Source organism: Dasypus novemcinctus, chromosome 11, assembly GCF_030445035.2.
Source record: "Dasypus novemcinctus isolate mDasNov1 chromosome 11, mDasNov1.1.hap2, whole genome shotgun sequence".
NCBI lineage: Eukaryota > Metazoa > Chordata > Mammalia > Cingulata > Dasypodidae > Dasypus > Dasypus novemcinctus.
The window spans coordinates 119,253,260-119,268,579 of NC_080683.1; positions in this window are offsets into that span (position 1 = coordinate 119,253,260).

The following is a 15,320-nucleotide window of genomic DNA, read 5'->3' on the forward strand; positions in this document are numbered from 1 at the left end:
TGGTCAGCCCAGAGATTCAGGTCCCCTGGGTATACATTAAACCCCAGCACCAGCTACAGTTCCGGTAAAAGTAACAGGAGACGCTTGTAGACAAAGATCACATCTGAGTCCATCACACAGAAACACAAACACCAAAGTAGGGCCAACTGACATGGCACTGAACTCCATCTGCCATGACCATAGAACCTGTGGGTCTCTGCAGCCCTCAGAAGAACCAATACCTGGTGTTGCATCTATTTTTATCTGTCTCTGGGACTCTGCTCAGGTGTGCATAAGGGCAAACCCCTCTGATAAACTCCCAGCTCTTTTTGGAGACTCATAGCCATATAAACTCATTTGTCCTTTCCATGTCCCCCTTTTATTCAGGTCAAGGAGGAAATTTAAGTTGGCTTTTGAGAGAAAAAATTCAGGCAACTCAACCAAATCTAAAGAAATGTAACTGATAGATTGTCACTAGTTAGAACCACTGGTCCACCTGGAGAAGGCTCACCTGGATCTTACAATGCACCCACACAAGGTAACACCCTCTAGAACGGAGGCTGCGCATAACGTCAAGAGCAGGGCACCCACCTCGAGGTGGTGCTTACTGGTAGATCAGCTGAGGCACCTGCACAGTGTTTGGCAATGGCTGAGGGAGACCCTAGGGTCCAGTCTTACACTTGGAAAAGGGTAGAGGTGTCAGCATCAAGGCGGTGGGGGGACACTTACTCACAATGTGACAAAAGTCTTTTGGGGAGGGAGTTCCTTCCGGATGGGGCACTGCCAGGAAACCAAACTGAAGCATTGAAGGGAGAAAATTTCATGAAGTAGGAATAGCATCAGGTCCATCTTACAGGCCACCATCCCTGGGATGTAGAAATATGGTCATTACTTCCCTCTTCAGGTTCAGCATTTCCCTCAAATACAGCCCTTGTCATTCCCTCGAGGAGATGGACAGATGCTTAAAGAAAGCCAGCGTCAGGCATCTACCTATGTTCAAGAGGTGGGAGACAGAAAAGACAGAAGTATCTGACGTGAATTATAGGGGCTCTGGAGAGCTGTGGAGAGAGGCTAGGTGATCCCATTACAAAAACAAAGCAAATGTCAACAACAACCCTTTCTGTACCTCCGCCTTGAGGAGCTTTTCCTTTACCTTCACGGGAAGGAGAGGGTGCCTGGATTTTGGACGGCAAGAGGATTCTCCTAGAGCACTAGTAAATGTGACCAACTCAGAAATGCACGCTTTCCATTTTGGCTAGCATGTAGCAGTTACTCTACGCCAGGGGTGGTGCTGAGGGGTTCGCAAACATCCGCTCTCACCTAATGCATGGAAGGCTGCAGGAGGCAGGTACTGTCCCTCCAAGGGCAGGTTGCTGCTGAGCTGAGCCGAAGCCCGGCTGTGGGTGATCCATGCGGCACCCATCCGCTTGCAGCCGCAGGAAGGTCACCTTGCAAAGGGCTTAGGGATTCACTGGTGGGAGAAAGCAGAGGCCCAAGAAGCCACAAAGAACAAGGAAGGCTTTGACCTCTGTCCTCTGCTGCTGCTATTATTATCAGTTTCATCATCATCAATATTGCCACTTTGGCACCTATCTTGTCATTCCTGACAATCATATACTTTTAAAAGGAAATAAAGAGAGAAGGAAGAAGTTAAAAAAAAAATAAGGCAGTAGAGGTCTAAAGAAGAAAATTAAACATAAAAATCGAGATAAGAGAAAAAAGAAAAAAGCGAAAGTTGATATATGAGAATTAAAATTCCAAGAAAATGAAATGTTGGGTTTGCAAATAAGATTAAACTAATGAGATTTAAAACAAACGTTAAAAGGTAGATCATTAAAATTATTAATCTATAGATGATTAAAGAATAAGATAAAATACTTAAACCCATAAGATAAAAAGTTTAAAATGTACAAACAGATAAAACTAAGGATTAGTAGGAATTAATCACTAAGTAGGAAAAAATTAAGGCATTGAAAGGAAGCACATGGAGGATTAGAGGAAGCTATGTTAAAAAGAAATCAGGAAGCTATGAATAAATATAAGGAAGGAAAAAATTACCTCTAGGCAGTTAAAAAATGAGTCTTGTTTAAGTGTCCAAGCACTGGGTCCATCTTACGCTAAAAAAGGACAATGTCCCTTGTGGGTGAAGAACTAGGGGGACAGAAGAAGGAGAGAGGCTCAAACTCCACAGAGACCCTTCTAAGCTGTTCCTGATACGCCCAAAACAAAACAAAACAAAACAATACAAAACAGGTCTCCCAAGGAGATATAGAGACCCGGGGTTCTCCTGAGCTCTCCCAGCCTGATCCCGGGCCATTCGCCTTGGCATTCCCTGTGGCGAGCTGCTCCTCTCCTCTTTAAGACAGGGCCCTTCATTCTCAGTGAGAGCACATACGTCTAGTACATCACGCACATCTAGCCCACACATACTACGCTAGCACATCTATGGATGAAATCGAGGAGTGTGACTCGTGAGCAACAACAAAGTGTTTTGCTATTTACTTTCACTTCTGAAATTTGTAAACTCATCTTAGTGCAAAAATATGTGTTTAATGGTTATGTCAAATTGGTTTTCTTCCCCCCCACTTCAAACAAGATTAGGATGGTATAGATTAGCATTGCATACAGTAGGTATTTTAACACTTACCATTTTTGCCGTGATGTGCATCACAGAGTTTAAAAGCACCCTGCGGATACAGACGAGGACACGAGGCTTCCTCCACAGCAGACCTGGGTGGTGCACACTAGAAAGCCTGAGGGATTTGCCTGGGTTTGAAGCCAGCTGCTGGCTTCCAGCGCTCTTCTCGGGAGTGCATGAAAACTACTCTCCAAGCCCTGATAAAAGGCGGTCGCTCACAGAGGTGGCATCTCCTTCACCCACCAGGAAGCTTCTTTTAAGCCCAACTGGAAATTGTTGAGTAGACAAAGATCCTCTTTGCTTCAGTTTCTAAACTAGTATTGAATTCCTCCTACTTGTTAGCTAAATTTTTTTGACAACCTAAAGTCCCAACAATATGGGAATGGTTAGACTAGCTACAATACTCTTGCTTAAAGGCCTGTTATGAATATTGAAAACTATATATGCTAGAGTATGAACTCTAAGGAGCTGGCACAAATGTAACTAGCTACTGTGCTTTGGTGGTTTAGAAAAATACATTTCTTTTTTTAAAAAACTTTATTTCAACCTAAAAACCAAAATAACAGACAAAAGGCAGCTTAATGAAATATGGAAACATTACTTTAAAAAATCCTGTCCAGGCACAGTTTTCATAGTTAATCCCCAAAACAAACTCGATTTTTTTCTCCAGTGTTCCAAAAGATGAATAAATGAACACAGATTGGGTACATGACATGACCAAGGTCTCCTTGTTAATAATGGAAATGAAAAAAAAAGGTGCTTGATCATATTCACATCTCATAAAATAAATCCCATATTTGCTTTTTTGCCCTTAATATTGAGATTGTTCCTTCTTTGCCTTTTCTACAAAAATATTACAATATTATTGTTCACTATAATCTATATGGTACATTAGTTATATTTTTCCTGTGTATCACCATATTCTTAACACCTTGTAATAGAGGAACATTCTTGTATTCCTGGCTGAAAGGGTAGTCTAGGGAGGCTAATGTTAATTGAAAGACAACTAGAGGATAATCTAGGGACTGTATAATATAATGATGTTGGCAGTAGATTAGGATTGTGGTTATTAGAAAAATAAATCTCTTAATATAATTACTCTTTTAACACAAGTTAATAAGGATGGAAGTCTTGAACTTGAACAGGCTCAATCATTTTTTTTTCCTCAGATGAGCAAGCCACCAAGTTCCCAGAATAAAAGAAATACTAAGTTTAAGCAAAATCAACTAGTACTGAGCATCTACCACATTTCCTTGAGTGTAGAAAGCCATTGGATATAAAATACACCATTATCTTAGTTATCACTAAGAAATATAAAACGCTGCCAGTTAAACAATGACAGGAGTCAGCAAATTTTTCCATAAAGGGGCAGACAGTAAATATTTTAGGCGTAGTGGCCCATATGGTCTCTGTCACATCACTTAGTGTTGCATCATATCAACAAAGCAGCCATAGAAAGTCCTTAAACAAACAGGTCTGGCTGTGTTCCAGGTTCCTGGTTTTTGGAAATAGCAATTTGAATTTCATATCATTTTCATTTGTCATGAAATATTATTTTTCTTTTGAAATTTTTTTCAACCATCTAAAAAGGTAAAAAAAAAAAAAAAAAGCTCTACACTCTGGGGTCTACAAAAGCAGGTGGTGGACTGGATTTGGTCTGCAGACCATAGCTTGCCAACCGCCAAACTATGATGTTGTGGTTTTTAATCCCATTGATTACAAGATCTAGATTTCGGAGGAAGTGGAGTATAGAAATTTGTGTGTCTTTGATTGTCAGCTCTGTATCCCAGAATACTAGGTCCTCTGGATTTTAGCATCAATAAAATAGCTGCAAATGCTTGCCCATCTGATCTGTGCTGGTGAACAGTGGTCGTAACTGAGCACAGCTGTCCCTTCTGGGAAACGGTGTGTCCCAGATGTGTAATGGGGAAAGGTGAGAAAAAAGTTAGCGCGAGATGACGAGAAAGGAGCAGTTCTTGGAATATGAATATTCAGAAGAATAATAGCACGTGCCATTTGCACATCACTCCCTCATTTCACAAAGTGTGTGTACATCCATGACTTTATTGGATTTTCAACATGACTATGAGGCAACTGTGGTGGAAATTAGCTGCAGCTCAGCAAAGCAGAAGGCGAAGTGAGTTAGAGTTCTATAGCTGGGGAGAGGGTGGGCTCTGATCTTGCCTTTTTTTAAAAAATTTATCGATCAACTTTGTTTTGGGTGTGCTATAAAGTATAATTTAATTTTTTCCCCTTCCTTATTTTCTTTTAAATGTTACATTCAAAAAATGTAAGGTCCCCATATACTCCCCACATCCCCTAGCCCACTCCTTCCACATCAACCACCTCTTCTATCATCGACCAGGCCTTCATTCAAGTTTCTGAGGACGAAAGCTGAGCAATGCACTGGGAAAAAGATGAGCAGAGGAGGTGAGTTCCTGGGCCCCAGGGCTGTGAAAAATCTCTACCTTAAGCAAATTGAGGAAGGAGTTTCTCCCATCAAAAGCATGACTTTAGAGCCTCAACCTTTCTTTTCCATTTTTCTGGCAATATGACTTCCTGAGAACCTGCTATGAGTTAGCCAATATTAGCACAGAACTGTTTGTACAACACTGTATAGGCATATATAAGCCACAGTGCAGCTGGTTCAATAATTAAATTTAAACCTTGACAGTTACCTCTGATTTCACTTCCTAGTTCGGTTTTGCTTTTCTTCCTCATTGAAACCAAGTAACTTGATAGGGGGGAAGGAGCGTGGACTTTGGGCTCAAAGCTTGGGATCCCAGATGGACTGTTTACTCATGTGTGACTCTTGGAAAAATTGCTTAACTTTACTGAAAACTTTCACTGTCCTTATTTTTAAAAGGGGATAATAATGCCAATTGTGTAGGAAAATGTCAACGAGTTGTTACATGTAATTCATGAAGACACCTGTCTGGTGCATAGTGATAGTGTGAACTCTAATGTAGACATTACATGAGAATCGCATAGAAAACATCCCCCAAAGTCCCTGGCCCAGAAGACACAATCCCTTAACCAACAAGAAAGCAAGATCCTCTTGTTTCTCCAGGTTCACCATTTTGTCCAACTCAAAATGTTTTCCTTCTGAAGACACAGGAAATGTGATTGAATAGCACAGTCTGGGTGGCCCTAGTCTTTCTTTGCTGAATTTCTCTGCTCTGATTTTCTCATGTTTTCACTGAGAGCAACACAGTAGAGAAAGTGCCCAGCTCATGTCCTTTATCAAATTAAGTGATGATTTACTCCTCTTTCTCAATAAAACATTTTTTTTCTTCATATTTTTACTTTGATTATTATCCCTCTTAAAGACTGAACTCTTGATTAATGACAGCAAGATGCTTTCTTCTGGATTTCACAGCAGTGTGGGATGCGGTTGACATCTTCTCACTTCTGGAGACACTGTTGTTCCTTCCACAACAGCTCTGTTTTCATCCAACGTCTCTGGCTACCCCATGTTTCCCTTGCAGGCTCCTCTTTCTTTATTGAGCCACTGAATATTGGAGACCAAGTTTCCTCCTACATCTTCTCCTTTCTTCATCAAAATTCTGCTTACTCTTTCACTTTGTCGCTTTTAATATTTGTGGCACTGACTTCTCTATTCTCCCGATTATCCAAGCTAAAAACTTCAACCCAATCTGTCTCCTTCTCCTCCCTCAACTCACCCACTTTTTAAAAAAACCCTTTATCAAGAGACCCACAGGTTCTATGGTCATGGCAGAAGGGGTTCACTGCCATGACAGATAGCCCTTCTTTGGACCTGGTGTTTCTGCGTGATGGAATTGGACTCAGAGGGGATCTCTTTTCACAAGACTTGCATACTACTTTATTGGAATTGTAGTCGGTGCTGGGTTTAAGATATATGTAGGGGATTTGAATCTCTGGACTGATAATATGACACCCAGGCCCAGAGCCTCAACAGACTTCAGCTCCTACACTTTGATTTATTGGACTTACTCCACTCAGCTAACATGGAGTTGAAGAAGGTCAACCACCACAACATGGAGCCTAGAGTGTCTACAACTGGAAGCGGGAGGAGTGCATCCAGTACCCATATGGAATCTAAGCCCTCACTTGACATAGATGTGCAATGGACACAACCAATCCAATGTCCACAGAGAAAATGTGGAATGGGTGTGGGAACGGTAGCCATGGTGGCTGCTGGGTGTGGGGAACGGGAGGAAGAGATGAGATGTGGAGGCGTTTTCGGGACGTGGAGTTGTCCTGGATAGTGCTTCACGGACAATTACGGGACATTATAGATCCCCCCAGGGCCCACTGGATGGAACGTGAGAGAGTCTGGGCTATGATGTGGACCATTGACTATGGGGTGCAGTGATGCTCAGAGATGAACTTACCAGGTGCAATGGATGTGTCATGATGATGGGAGAGAGTGTTGCTGTGGGGGGAGTGGGGGGCGGGGGCGGTGGGGTTGAATGGGACCTCATATTTTTCATAATGTAATTAAAAAAAAAAAATAATTAAAAAAAATAAAAAATAAAAAACCCTTTATCAATCTGTCCTTGCTAAATATTTGTGGAGTGGATGCGTGGTCCCTCCATCCCAAAACAGATCCAACTCACACTTACAAGACATGCATAATTTGGTTCCTTCTGATGTCCTCTCCTTCAGGAATGCTCTATTCCCAGGACAATGCTCTATTCATTCTCAGAAAAGCCCACAACCATGTGAAGAGAGCATCCACATTTTCTTTAATGAAGACTGAGGAGACAACAGCCCTTGGTGAGAATTTAAAAGAGCCATTGACAGACTTTCATGTCAATCTGAAAACACCCATGAAGTAATCAAGTGTTCCCATCCTTGATCTGGTTTAGTCTAAGAAGCAGCAAAAGAGAAAAAAGTGAAAAAGAGAAGAAATCCAGCCTTTTTTCCATCATTTGGCTATTGTAGTACAACTGACCACCACAAAATCCCAGCAGCGTACAGTGATGGTGCTGACTTCTTGTACATCTGGAGGCTAGCCAGGGGTGGACTGTGCTCTGCTGGGGCTGTCCTTCAAGTTGTAGGTCAGCAACACCTGGCTCCTTGGCCGGCGTCCAGTTGGTTCCATGTGTGTTTGTCCTGGGACAGGGTGAATGGGCAGGAGCTGCTCAGGGCAGCTTGAGAGTGAGCAGAAGCTCATGAGGTCTCTTAGGACAAAATCTGAAACTTCTCGTTCTTGCTTCTGCCCATATTCCATGGCCCAAAGCAAGTCCCAGGGGGAAACCCTGAGTCAAGGGGCAGAAAAGTACTTACTTCCTTTGAGGGGCGTGGTGAAAGTTACATGGCAAAAGGCAAGGACACCAGGGAGGTCTAAGAATTGAAACTGCAAATTCAATCTACCACAACTGCTTCCAATAAAGGGACATGGACTTCATTGCAAATCAAACAGAAGCATTATCATCTTCGAGAAGGGCTTCATTGAGCTGCACCCGCTCTCCTCTCACCCCTCCTTCCAGAGCTGACTTTCATGAAATGGCAGACAACCCAGAAACAGAAGGCTTGCCTTCAGCATATGTAGCTGGGCCACTCAAACAACAGGTCCTGAAAAGGGGATTACATCGACCCTAATGGCGACGTGGGATGGGACTTCAGCTTGAATGATGGACTCAGGGAGGGAAATGAATTGGGAAAGGGGGTTGGATTCTTGCAATGGACTGGAGTGAGGATTCTTGAGAAGCAGGAGGAATTTACCTAGAAGTTTTCTGGAAGTGTCTGTGGGAGATCAAGGCCAAGCGAACTGATTATGACTCTAAGGGGAGGCTTATTTTTGTTCCCATAGTGTCTAACATGGGTGTGCATACAGCGTTGACTTTCAGTAAATATTTGTGGGTGGTGACTCAGAATAACATAGACCTCTGATTTATCACAGTTAGTGTGAGGATTAATACAATTTACTAAAAGTAAATTATAACATCAAAGGGTCTAATAAATACAAATGCTATTTGGGGATCAGATTTTGGGGGAGAAATGCCAATTTAAGTAAAACATTGTCCCTGGCAAGCAGAGGCCTTACTGATGGTTTATTGGTCATTTTAGAAGCTATTCTCCATATCGTCAGTTTGGAAAACCACATCAAGGGCAAATGTGGTCTAGGGGAGAGAGAGAGCCTGGCTAGGACCCAGAGCTTTGCTTCCTCTTCCTGGGTCTTGCCTGCATAACTTGCTGTGCGGTCTCGAGTAGGTCATTTAACCTCTCTGAGGCTCAGTATTTTCACTGGCAAAATGAAGACTTTGTACCCCAAGATTGCTCTACTTTTTTAGACTTCCAGTAGATTTCCCAGGCAGTTTTCGTAAGATAAACTGCTTCACATGATCGCTAGCTGAGTAAGAATTGAGAGGAATAGGGGGAGACGTTTTCCAGGGCAATGGTAAATAGTTAACAACTCTATCTCTCAGGTTTTACAAGCACAGGCATTTTATGACTTGTCACAGGCCTGGGTCCTGCTGGGCGCAGTCCTCTGGCAGCCTCCCTTCCTCTTTCCTCAGACCGGCGGGGCACCCCGTCAGCGGCCTGAAGGTCAGCTGCAGAGGCGAGGCCTGCGCCGGCGGCGTCCTCACGTACCAGGCGCGGGCACCAGGGAGCATTTCCTGTCCCCGTCCCCATCCCTGCAGCCTGCTGAAAATAAGTGAAAAACAATGATCTCCCGATCCATGGAGAAAGAAGTGCAGAAAATAAACAATGACTGACTAAGGCAAGTGACTTTATCACTGGGCAAAAAAAAAAAAAAAAAAGGCATTATCAATAATCACAATAATGGAGAAAAATGGTGATGAATAATTTAGCATAATAACACAGCCATGGCAACAGCAGGTTCCAGGAAGAAGCAGTGCTCCCTGCGGTTCTCCACCGTTCATCCTGGTGAGGTGTCCTCGCTGTGGCTGCCTCCGGCCGAGGTGTGAGCACCGGTGGCCCTTCATTTATTCTCCCTAAGAAGGCTTTTGGGAGAGTTTTCTTCCCTTTCCTTAGGCCCCATCTTCTCTGCTTACCCTTCCAATTATAGAAAAAGGGCACTTGCTTGTGGTTTCCTCTGGCGTCCCTAGCCTGGGCTTAGCACCATCAATACAATTGAATCCTTAGGAATATTTTGGTTGTGACGGCAAGTCCCAGCAGCCCAGTGATCTCCCACTGGCCGACCCTCCCAGGTAACCCAGGTACCTCCCCAATCCCATCCCCTGCAGAAATTTCCTAGAGCAATAACTGTAGGGCTGTCATGGAGAAAAAGTAAGTATGATAGTGAAAAGAGAGTCACAAATTGCTGGGAATGCCAACCTAGCAACCCCCAGCACGGAACAGCAAGGCTTACTGCATGACGCTGTTGTCTTCAAGTTCATTTGTTTAGCCTGAGAAAGCAAGGCTCAGGACTTGCAGCACCTTTGGAAGTTCCAGACTGCTCAACAGGTTAGGAAGCAGAAGCAGGGGGTCTGATCTCAGAGACACGCAGGTGGCAGAGTAAATGGTACCCAGCAATGTGGCACCGATAAAGGCCTGCCAGGTCGCCCGTCCTTCCCCTCCCGTAGATACCCTGTCCACGGAAGCAGAATGAACAGAAAACCCTGACACCTCTGGGCATGTCACTGGCAAGAAGTTTGTGGGTTTGTTTCCAACAGATTTTGTGCACTTGGTTATTATTAGCCCCACCTATGAGCACACACCATTTACCAAAGGGAGTATCTGCCTGTCTGTGTTTCATTCTGTCCATCTTCCTGGTGGAAGAAGAGAGGTGGCTTTTATCTCCTTCAGAGAGATTGGGAAAGGCCTTAATTCAAAGGGCCAATTTATATTAGAGCAGATAAAAAGTATTAGGTAGACTCCATATGAAAAGTCAAAAAGCTCCTTCAGGTTTTAAAGGGAATCTAGATGAGGTTGGAAAAAATGGACCATTTTTCAGAAAGAAAAGATTATATCATAGCTGTAGGACTGCATGAAATTATAGCTTACATAAAAATCAAATATTTAATATGAGAGCGTTGGAGTGAGTGGATATGATGAAGAAAGAGGTTTGGGCATGGGTGGGCATAAGGCAAAGCTGTTTCAGCTACCAGCATTATGGGATTCTCTTTCCACTCGAAAAACAAATTTATGTGGGGAGTGGCTGCTGCTCAGTGGCTGAGCACCTGCTTCTCATATACGAGGTCCTGGGTTTAATCCCTGGTACCTCTTTAAAAAAAAAAATTATGTGCCATAGTGGGTTGAATTGTGTCTCCCAAAAAGGTGTGTTGAAGTCCTAAGCCTGGTACCATGGATGGGCCCTTATTTGGAAATAGGGTCTTTACAGTGCAATCAAGAGGAGTCATAGTGGGATAGGGCTGGCCCTAAATCCAACAAGACTGGTCCCTTACAGGAAGAGGAGGGACCCACAGATTCAGACACAAGGGGAGACAGTGGCCACGTGACCACAGGGGCAGGGACAGGGGAGGCAGCTGCAAGTCAGGGGAGCCGGGGAGCCACCGGAAGCTGCAGGAGGTGAGCAGGCCGAGGTGTGAGCACCCAGAGCCTCCGGGAGAGCGTGGCCCTGCCGCCCTCAGGCTTCAGGCCTCCAGTGCTGGCAGGTACGAGAGGCTGCTGCGTTTAGCCACCACGTTTGTGAAAATCAGTGATGGCGGCCCCAGGAATGCTGGACATGTGCATTCTCATGTTCTTCTCCCAGCAGTCGCGGGCGATTGGTCTTAGCCTTGCCCCAGTTCACACGTGGAGTGGAGGTTTTCTCAATGGGATGTCGTCTGAAGAACCTGAGGTTTCTGGCTAGAAGAGCCTGGGTCCACCCCAATTTCATCACCTGCCAGTTGTGTTCCCTTGTCAAGTTATTCGATACCTGCACATCTCAGTGTTCTCCACTGTAAGTGGGAATGACGTCACGTATCTCATGGGGTAATTGAAATGACTTGTGGAGGTGCAATCAAGGGTCCAAGAGAGGTGCTGATGTATTTTAGGGGTCCAACGCATGCAGGTTCTCCAGCCCTCTCCCACATCTCTCAAGGCGCCTGCCCCTGTGTTGGGAGCCCCTAGGGCCCCATGCTTCTCTGTCCTGCCACCTTTACCTGGCTCCGTCGCTTGTCCACCTCGGCTCGGCCTCCTGTAAAAGTCTCCTGAAGGGCCCCTCGGTCTCCAATCTCAGGCTTCTGAATTGACACTCCACGAAACATCAGAGATAGTTTTCCAAAATGGAAACCTGTTGTGCGGTCTCCCTGCCTTAAATCTGCTGCCGGCCCCTCCTGCCTAGGCTCGACTTGACATGGCTCACTTGCCTCAGGCCCCGCCCCTGAGGCACCTGCCAAAGGACCACTGCAGGTCACCAGTCAGCTCCAGGCCCAGCTGTGCCTTCCTGCCGCCATGCCTGCGCAGGCCGCGCCCTCAGCCAGGGGGGCCTCCCTCACGATTTCCTCTTGGTAAGGGCTTCACTGTGAACCTCCAGCCTAACAGTCGTCCCCTGTGCACACGTCCCAGGTGGTCAGGAGCTGACGGTGCCTAACCACAGGAGAGCATTTCGATGCTCAAGCGCGCCTTTCTTTCCAATGAAAGTTAAAGCTATTTCCATCAGTTATCCTTGCCCAAGGCTTTGAAAGAGTCAATTGGTTCTATAGCCAAAAACAAGTCCCTTGCCTCACTCTACTCCACCCTCTGTTCCCACTTCTCAGAAGCTGATGTTTGCAACTTTTTAATAGTTTGGTCTCATTTACCTCCTTGTTTCTGAAATTTTTAAATGATGAGCGTAGACAGCTATTGCTTGATTTTTCAGATTTAGATATGAACTTCCTACTCTGGGTCACAGGTTTAATTTCTCCTACAACTCCCTCCCCTTGGTGCCTCCCTCCCTCCTATGTTGTCCCATTAAATCATGATTTAGGTCAAACCGATGTTCAGCGCTCACAGTGCCCGGCCTGGCCGACTGCGCTTCCCAGGCCACACGTGTTGTGCTGTAACGCCTTCTCCTTCTTCACGCAGCTTCTTCTTTACCTTGGAATTCGTAAGTTAAGGCTGCTGTGCCCATACCATTCATTTCTCCCCAAATTCTTTGCTAGTTGTGTCATGCAAATACACGAAGGAGCTCTCATTTTTTTTGTTGTTGTTTTTTTCTGGAATCCTCCATCCTGCTGCCCCAAAGACTGTCCAGCTGGTTTCCTCTCGCTCTCTTCACCTGCAGTCCTGGGACATCCCTCTTCCTCGTCTCTATCCTTTGGTTGGTCCTGTTGACTGAATCCAAAATACTCCTTTTTTGGGGTTGACCTTCCCTAGTAGGTTACTAAGAAAGGACACGTGTGTGTTAGCTTCTTTTGAGGTTTTGTATGTCTTAAAATATCTTTATTCTGCTCTCACTCTCATTCAAAGAAATTCTAGGTTGGAAATAATTTTCATTCAGAATGCTGAAGGTAGTCTTCCTCTAGGGGTGCACTGAGAAGTGCGATGCCCCTCGGTTTCCTCTCTGCATTCTTTGTCATGGTCTGTAATTTGCTGTTTGTATTAAATTAAACATTTTTTTTTAAATGGGGTCATTTTAAGGATTTTTCACTATATTGCTGGTGTTCCAAAATTTCACAAGGGGCCTTGATGTGGGTCTTTTCTCAAGCATTATGCTGGGATCTTTGGGGGCCCTTTCAACCTTCCATGACTTTACTTTTGAAAAATGTTTCGAATAATTTCTCTGATAAATTCCCCCTCCATTTTCTCTATTTTTTCTTTCAAGAACTATTATTCAAAGGTTAATCCCCTTCAACTGACTTTGTTTTTATTAATTTTGCTTATTTTTAAGGTATTATTTTTATTCTTCATTTACCAATTATGACCAAGGTAAACAACAAAACAAAAGAAAACAAAAAATAAGGCAAAACAAAAACCAAACACACTCACTGAAAATAGGAATAATATATTTTCTCAAAAGAGGCTCTTGTAATAGCAAGGCTATTCTACATTTTAAGTGAAAATAACCAGCAGCTGTACTATATTTTTTAGGTTCTTTTTAATCAAAGAAGTTGGTTTACAGAAAAATCGTGCAGAAAATAATAAGTTCCTACATATTCCTTCCCCACCATACACAGTTTTCCCTATTATCAACATTTTGCATTCATGTGGTACCCGTTACAACTGTTGAAAGAATATTATTATAATTATACCATTAACTATTGTTCAAAGTTTATATTAGGATTCGTTGTTTGTGTTGTACACTCCTATGCTTTTTTAAAATTTTTATTCTAGTAACATATATTCAACCTGAAGTTTCCCATTTTTAACAACATTCAAAAATACAATTTAGCAGTCTTAACTACATTTGCATTGTTGTGCCACCATCACCACCATCCATTACCAAAATTTTTCCATCACATCAATTAAGTTGTAACTCCCCAGTCCCTTCCCCACCCCAACCCCGGTAACTATTTCTAGTTTCCAACTATGAATTTGCTTATTGTAATTATTTCATGCCACTGAGATCATACAATATTTGTTTTTTAGAGTCTGATTAATTTCCCTCAACAAGATGTTATCGGGGGAAGCGGACTTGGCCCAATGGATAGGGCGTCCGCCTACCACATGGGACGTCCATGGATCAAACCCCCCGCCTCCTTGACCCATGTGGAGCTGGTCCATGCGCAGTGCTGATACGCGCAAGGAGTACCGTGCTTCGCAGGGGCGTCTCCTGCGTAGGGGAGCCCCATATGCAAGGACTGTACCCCATAGGAAGAGCCATCCAGAGCAAAAGGAAGTGCAGCTTGCCCAAGAATGGCACCGCAGACACGGAGAGCTGACACAGTAAGATGAGGCAACAAAAAGAAACACAGATTCCTGGTGCCGCTGATAAGGATAGAAGCGGTCACAGAAGAACACACAGTGAATGGACACAGGGAGCAGACAACTGGGGGGGGGGTGGAGGGGGGAGGGGAGAGAAATACATAAAAGAATAAATCTTTTAAAAAAAAGATGTCATCAGGGTTTATTTACGTTGTCTCGTGTATCTGAACTTCCTTACTTTTTATGGCTGAATAACATTCAATTGTATGTATATAGCTCATTTTGTTTATCCATTCCTCTGTGCATGGACACTTGGGTTGCTTCCATCTTTTGCAATTGTGAATAATGCCTCTATGAACACCTGTGTGCAAATATCTGTTTGAGTCCTTGCTTTCAATTATTTTGGGTATATACCTAGATCCACTCTAATCTTTTTATTTCCTTATATTAGCTTTAGATTTAGTTTGCTCTCTTTTTCCCAGGTTCTTAAGTTGGAAGGATAGGTGACGGATTTGAGGTACTCTTCCTCCCTTCAAATCCATCAATATTTGCTTCATATAGTTTAGGGTCTGCCACTAGGCGCATATATTCTTATGATTGTTAAGTTTTCTTATTAAGTTAACCCCGTTATTGGTATATGGTGACCTTCATTGTCCCTCGTAACAGTTTTTTTAGTTAAAGTCTGTTTTATCTGATTTTAGCATAGCCACTTCTGCTCTCTTTTGGTTACTATTTTCATGGAATATTTTCCCCATCCTTTTAATTCAACCTACTTGTGTATTTTAATTTAAGGTGAATATCTTATAAACAGCATATAATTTTGTCATGGTTTTTATCCAATCTCCCAATCTATTGAGCATGCAGGACTTTCTTCTGCCATTTTGCTATTTGGTCTTTATAAATCTTATACCTTTCCTGTCCTTCAATTCTTTCATTAATGCTTATTTTCATATTTACTTGA